Genomic DNA, 6,000 nt, shown 5'->3' with positions numbered 1-6,000 from the left:
GAGACAAGCCAGAAAGATGAGGCTTTCCTACACTGTCTTTATCAAAATTTGTGAATAAGGGTAGAAATAGATTTGATCATTTGTTTGCACTTTTAATTTAACAATACATTTCTTTGTAATGTATTTATTCAAATGTATTTCAATAGGCAAATACTGAGTACTTTCTGAAAAGTTGGGCTAATAGGCAAGGGTGAAGAGAGAAAGTGAAAATTGGTGGACATAGCACCCATTTTTAAAAAAAGTTTTACTGTGAAAGAAGTAATTAATGATTGCTACAAAGGGATTTGAGGCTAGCTCCCTCCCCCAATGTTGAGATTAAGCACGTTTTCATGCCTTTGCGAATGATCAAAAAAATAAATAAACAGAAGTCTGTAATTGCGTCCTAGGACTTCTATGACAGAGCACCACATGATGAGTGACTTAGAAAAACAAAAATGACTGAGTCACAGCTCTAGAAGCTAATGCCTCCTAAGAAAACCATTGCCATCATCAGTTCTGACTTGCAGGCCAGAGCAGAATTGACCTCACAGGGTCTCCCTGCCTGTAAATCCCTACGGTAGCGGATGCCTGTGGGTTCAAGTTGCTGTCCTTTCAGTCAGAAGCCATGAGTGCTTTAACCACCATGCAGCTAGGACTCCTCTTACAGTGACTAAGATCCCAAATCAGGCATTAGCCATGTTGATGATGCTGGCTTTCTGTGGACTCTGAGGAAGAAGCAGTTCCATGTTTGTCATGGGGCGTCTGTTGACGGCTGGCCACCCTGTCACCCCCTGGTTTGTAGGTCACTCCATTCTGTCGCTCCCTTCCCTGTTTGTGCCTCTGTATCTTTTCTCTTTTATCAGGGCACCACTCATATTGCATTAGGACTCATGCTACTCCCGTTTAACTATACTGCAATCTGCAAAGGCCCTATTTGCGAACTAGGTCATTGGGGTTAAGACATCAACATATTTCTGAAGGAGAAAAAAAATCACTAACAGGAGAAAAGGGACCCATTAAAAGTACTGAAGAACAACAGTGTCAGTCTGGAGATTAAGGTGCACCTGATCCAGGCCATGGTCTTTGCAATTGCTTGCTATGTATCAGAGCACCAGACGATGACTAAGGATGACAGAAGCAGTAGTAGTGCCTTTGAGTTGTAGTGCTGGAGAAGAGTTTTCAATTTACCATAGACTGAGAAGACAACTAACAGGTCTGTCCTGGAGAGGATGAGATCAGGCTATTCCCTGGAGGCAAGGATTCTGAAGCGCCATCTGACATACTTTGGGCATGTTGCTGGGAGGGACCAGTCCTTGGAGAGGGACATCATGCTTGGAAGGGCTGAAGGACAGAGCAGGAGAGGAAGACCCTGGATGAGATGGACTGACTCAGTGCCTGGGGTAATGGAGGTAGGTGTGTTAGAGACAATGAGGTCGGCTCAGGATATAGCAGAGTTCAGAGCTGTTGTATGTGTAGGGTCGCTATGACTCACAGGTGACTCGAGGGCACATAACAACAACAAAGAAGAGAAGCCTTTGAGAAGATGCAATACCAAGATCCAAAACGTGAAAAGTACTGTATGGAGAAATGGGTGTTTGTTTTTTGGTGTTTTTTTTTATTTGGAATACATGTATGCAGCAGACATGTGCACATGTACTAACACAGCACATGCTGTGTGGCTCTAGTGAACAGTCAGGGATTTGGCCAAAGTGGAAGGAATATTGTTTTTGAAGGCAACTGAAAGTGTCACCAACTACTGCCCCCTAGTAACTCGGCTTCCTTCTTGTAACCCAGCTCACATGAACACACCCATGACAGCATCTTCCCTGAGGCTTTTTAGTCATTGCTAAATCACGATGGCGCGGGTCACAGGGTCACTATGAGTTGTAGTCAACTTGAGGGCACCCAGCCACTTCTCATTTCAGCCCATCTTTCATTCGACTCAGTCAGGGATTGCCGTCTCACATTTCCTTCAGGAAACTCTCCTTGAGCCACTTTTCTGTAAATTATCCAACAGAAGACAGCTGATTACAAATTTCCTGTTCTAGATCCTTCTTTAAATCAGACAATCCAAATGAAGCAAACTATGTGAGCACACTATGGCTATCACGTTGAACAAAAGTACACAGAAGTATAAACAATCCTGGAAGAGTTATTCCTTATTGCTTCCTTCTTTGAAGTCTTCCTCTTCTCATCTTCTTCTTTCAGGATTTGAACATGAGGTCTCTAGAAAGTTACTGCTTAGATCCAAACCAAAATCTCCAAGAAATTAGTCCCTTTGTGCACTGCAATTCCAGAGGTGTGTGGTTCGAATCCACCAGATGCTCTGCTGGAGAAGGCAGGACAATCTCCTCCTGTACCAGTCAGATCTTATTTGATGGTACACAAAAACATAATAAAATTAATTTTTATTATATTGTTTTTTTAGAAAAGAAATTAGTCCCTTTGGAGTACATAAAAGATGGCACATAGCTTGCCTTTTGGAAACCGAAGGCGTTGGCTAGTTTTGTGGACAAGATTAATGATCCTATTGAAAGAAGCACCTCAAAGTTATTTCACTAATTTGGATGCCTATGATGTACAGGCGGGCAGCAAAATGGAAAAAGAACAATTCCACACTATTGAGCAAATTGCTGCCCTATAAAGCAAATGTTAAACAGTTCTACAGTTAATGTGTGCAAACATTCCAATTTATAAGCAAAGATTCTCCCCTCCCCCAAGGGGATATGCTGACCTTTCCAAGCGGAGCTGTTCAGAAAGAGGAGGGAAATGCAGGCTGTTCAGATGCCGAGCATATCTGACATTTGTGGCAGGAGGAGGAAGTCTGTGATTCGCATTTATCATAGGCCTTGCCCAAGTACTGGGGTCTTTTCTAGGAAGGGCTTTCGTTTTAAAAGGTTTGCAGTAGTTTCTGACTTCCACTTGGGGTCAGTGATTAAGGTCACATTTATAAATTTCATTCATTTCCATTCTTGCCAAGCAAAATGTACACAATGTACACAGTAACTTGGAAAGTAAAAAATAAGAGCTTCTGGTAATCAAATCCTGAATGAAGGTCAACTCCAAATTATTCACAACTCTACAGCAATGATTTTTTTTAATCAAAACAAGTGAAAAAGGTTTATTAAGGTAATGCCAAGGAAGCATGTTGGTGAGACAGACCCTGTGAGAGTTAAGAATAATAAACAAGAGGAGACCCTGGAAAGTCGGGGGGCCCAAACCCTACAGCATGCTGCCAGGAGGCCAGAGAGAAAACAGCAATGCGGTTTTTTTAAATAGTCCCAGTAACACCTCAGAGAACAGCTTGAAAACTCTTTCTCTCTACACCAGATTCTTTGAAAACTACCAGTTCATGCAGTTGTCATTAAAATCCCAGTCATTGATTCTGACTCACAAGTACCCGACAGCAGAGTAGAACTAACTAGTCCGTATGGTTTCCAAGGCTGTAAATCTTCACACTAGCAGCCGGCCACATCCGTCTCCTGCAGAGCGGCTAGTGGGCTTGAACAAATGACTTTTCAGTCAGCAGTCGAGTACAGAACCTCGAAGACCCTCATGGCCCCCATTCTTGATGATGTTCAGTGCCGTCAAGTGGACTCTGATAGGGACCCTATGATGGACAGGTGGGAACCATCCTCAGTCTCTGACATGCTTAAGCCAGTTGTTCCAACTCTCTTGTTGTTGTCTTTATTTTTGTTTTTTATTTTTTTGCTGAGAGTTGTCTTTAGTTGGTCCCGTTTTCCTGGCATGATGTTGTGTTCCAAGTACTGGCCCCTCCTGGTAACACACCCAAAGCGTGAGAGACACGCCTTCCATCTAAGGCGCACGCTGGTCGTACCTCTTCCAGGACAGATGTTCACTCTTTCGGCAGTTGTCTCTTCACCAACACCGTAACACAAAGGCAATGATTCTTCAGTCTTTTGGAGTCATCCAAAATGTCTGAAAGAACTAAGAACTCCCTGCTTATCTGTGTTTATTTTTTAACAATGAGCCCATTTTCATGTGTGATAATATGAAATAGTATTAATTATCTAAGTAAATTTGCATAGGAGGAGCTCTGGTGACCTGGTGGGTAGGGAGCTGCGTTGCTACATCTAAGGTGGCATCTCTCGGGCAGTTCCAAAATCCACCAGCAGCTCCATGGGAATAAGACAGGCAATCTCTCCATGTGTAATTTACAGTCACTGAAAAAATCTGCTGGAGGATCAGCTGTGAATCAGCTTTGAGGCTCACGTGTGACAGCTCTGTTATTTGAAAACTAATGAAGTTCTTTCAAAGTCTTTTTTTTTTTTCCTTCTAATTCTTTCTTACAAAACTTTGCCGGTGCTCTGAATACGTTACAGTAAAGAGACTACGTAAGTACATGCAATTTGGGCTGTGGTGATAGAAAACAGTATGAAAACCCAGAGTCCGTCCCTTTGTAAATGACCTTGAAAGTGGGCCTTGGAGTGTCCTGGTCACTTATGTCAGTAGTTAGGCCTCATGGCGATCTTATCTGACTCACCTCAGTCATATTTTCTCATTCCCTCAAAGTGTCGTTTCTGATGGACACTAGTCTGAGGCACTTTGAAAGAAATGGGAGTTTTTGTCACTCTAGAGCTCCAGAGCACTGGAACACGAAACCCACTGACAACTGCAGGGTTTTTCTAATCTGATAGCGCAGTAAGAAACTCCCTCTTTCCTTACAGTAAAAATGCTCAGTGTCTGGAATGGTTTGCCAATCTCATTTTCTCCAGTAAACAATAGGTGCTGGCAATTCAGACTGACCTTTAATTCTTCTGAACTGGTGCATTATTTCGTTGTGGAGAGCACATGAAAGATGAAAGGAGCCTTAATCATTTCACATCTTCCAAAAGCAGACCATGGGGACAGGGGGTGGGGGTTGCGGGAATGGGCTGGAAAAATGATCAAATGGGTACTTGCAAATAAATACAACACATTGTACAGGAAAGATTTTATGAAACACAATGTGAAAGAAAGATTGTGTGAAACAGTGTATTTGGAAGAAACACAATGCATATGAATTTTGTATGCAAACCAACATAAAAGAAAAAAATACCACATACTATCAGATTCCATAAGGGCTCTTCCTAATCAAGACAGATTAAGCAATTACGAGGTTTAGAGGCACTCCAGAGCTTCAAGAATAAAAAGTATTTGCCATTTTTGTGTAAAGTTAAGAGAGAAACATTAAATATATAGATGTCTGTGCACATCTTATTTCACTTAGCACCGTATTAAAACACTGAGTCACGCATTTAAAAAATTATTTCAGGGGCCAACAAACATATCAAATGATCTAATTTTCTCCATTACAATAAGGCAGCTTTTACTAAGAATTAGTCAACGAGTTTGGAAAACACACTGCAAATTAGGCTTTAATAGTTAAGAAATGAAATGATTATGGTTAGTAGTTAATCTTATAAGCCAAAATTGGCATGAGAATAAAAAACTTTCTAGCTCTTTCAATATACCACTGAGAATATGTACTTTGAATTTTTTTATACAAAGATTTTTTTTTTCCCTGTGCCATTTTGCACCCAGATGCTAACAATGAAGCCAGTAAGATTAACTGGCCGAGGTCAGGGTTATAGTTTGTCTCCAGAAAGGTTCCTCTGTGCAAGTCACTGGTCTGCACTAAGTAAACAGCTTGACACTGAATTATGATTCCATCAAATGAGTTAATGATTGTTTTTCAAACATCTGAATATAAATCATTTTGCCTTGCGTATAAAACTGCATACTTGTGATCCAAGTAAATGGCAGCTATATTACATGAACATTGAAATTTAACTAGTTAGAATGCATATGAAAATAAAAGCAAAGCTACTCTCCTTCCTTCATGCAATGTACTTATTAAGTACATCTTAAGAAACACAAGTAGATATTACAATTCATACCACCACCTTACCTGAATTTTAAAAACCAGAAAGGAGCATCTGAAGTTTTGTGGCAACTGTTTCATCAAGAAATGCCTTTGAAGTCAAAAGTCCACAAGGATGCTAATTAGCCAGTTACCAC

Source organism: Elephantulus edwardii, unplaced genomic scaffold, assembly GCF_000299155.1.
Source record: "Elephantulus edwardii isolate Elephantulus edwardi_28Jun2011 unplaced genomic scaffold, EleEdw1.0 scaffold00114, whole genome shotgun sequence".
Classification (NCBI taxonomy): Eukaryota; Metazoa; Chordata; class Mammalia; order Macroscelidea; family Macroscelididae; genus Elephantulus; species Elephantulus edwardii.
The sequence above is the reverse complement of the archived record's forward strand: the minus strand, read 5'-3'. Positions refer to the sequence as shown.